The sequence below is a fragment of the Carcharhinus amblyrhynchos genome, chromosome 32 (assembly GCF_965287045.1).
Source record: "Carcharhinus amblyrhynchos chromosome 32, sCarAmb.v2.hapA, whole genome shotgun sequence".
NCBI lineage: Eukaryota > Metazoa > Chordata > Chondrichthyes > Carcharhiniformes > Carcharhinidae > Carcharhinus > Carcharhinus amblyrhynchos.
The window spans coordinates 19,256,620-19,258,113 of NC_137355.1; the positions used below are offsets into that span (position 1 = coordinate 19,256,620).

Sequence of the window (1,494 nt, forward strand, 5' to 3'; positions counted from 1 at the left end):
CATTTCTGAGGGGAGGACACGCGCAATAATGTCCATCAAACTCTCCCCGCGTGAATAAATCGGAAGATTGAATCTGAATGAATACAATTCCCAGCGGCTTTTATTTACCTCAGTCAGAGACCGTGATGGGCGCGGGAGTAACATGTCTCTCCTCCTTGCCTTCATTTGCCGGTGAAGTGAGGGCCACCCGGAGCCGGACCCAATAGAGCGAAGCAATGCAAGAGGATCCCGCTCGGCTTCAAAGGGTCTCATTTCGCCCTAGCCACACAGGCAGGTTTCCGTAGTGTAGTGGTTATCACGTTCGCCTCACACGCGAAAGGTCCCCGGTTCGACCCCGGGCGGAAACACTTTTTTTTCTTTTTTTTTACATTTAATTTGCAGAAAAATTTCTTTGATTAGCTTTTCAGTCAAAAGTTTTTTTTAACTTCTTTTGGCAGTAAAAACAAACTTACATGCGCTAATTTAGTTTGCATTGAGGAATTTTACTGCTTGTTCAAGCCAGCAGGATTTTCCGGTCCCGTCGCAGTGAACAGGGATGTGGCTGAGCGCCAAATTCCCCAACCTCGCTCGCACCGGCAGCCGTACATAAATGGCCGGTAAGATCATGCCCATAGGTTGGAATGTTACAGCTGTTCATGCTGAAGAGATTTTCCAGTCCTGCTGTGGTGAACAGAGATTTGGCTAAGCACCAAATACCAAATCCTTGCTCGCAATGGCGGCGGGGTACAAATGGCCAGTAAGATCATGCCTATAGGTTGGATTGTTAGAGCCGATCAGGCCAACAGGATTTTCCAGTCCTGTCGCAGTGAACAGAGATGGGACTGAGCACCAAATTTCCCAACCTCGCAGTGGCAGTCGTACTTGCACCCACAAGTTGGAATGTTACCGCTGTTCATGCCGAGGGGATTTTCCTGTTCTGCCATGGTGGACAGAGATTTGACTGAGCACCAAATTCTCCTTCCTCGCTTACAGCGGCAGTAGGGCGTGAACGGCCAGTAAGATCACAACCATAGGTCGGAACCTTACAGCCATTCAGGCTGGGGGGGAGGGATTTTCCCATGTTGTCGTAGTGAACGGAGATTTGGCTACAGTGAATGGAGATATGGCTGAGTGCCAAATTCCCTATCCTTGCTTGCAGCAGCAGGGTGTGAACGGCTGGTAAGATTGCACCCATAGGTCAGAATGTTATGGCCATTGGTGCCAATGGGATTTTCCAGTCCCGCTGCAGTGAACGGAGATTTGACTGAGTGCCAAATTTTCTTCGTCCTTGCTTGCAGTGCAGCTGTACGTGAACAGCCAGTAAAATTGCATCTATGGAGTTTTACAGCACAGCAAGAGGCCCTTCTGTCCATCGTGTCTGCACCACCATCAAGCACCTATCCTATTCCCACTTTCCAGCACTTGGTCTGTGGCCTTGTATGCTAGGGCTTTTCAAGTGAACAAATAAATGTTTCTTTTGAGGCTTCCTGCCTCTACCGAGCTTTCAGGCAGTGA

General features: G+C 49.0%; 1 non-coding gene across 1 annotated transcript; it reads left to right on the forward strand.

Moving 5' to 3' along the window:
* Nucleotides 1-274: 274 nt before the first annotated feature.
* On the forward strand, nt 275-347 carry trnav-cac (transfer RNA valine (anticodon CAC)). Its single transcript has one exon. It is a non-coding gene; the product is annotated as a tRNA-Val (tRNA).
* Nucleotides 348-1,494: the final 1,147 nt, after the last annotated feature.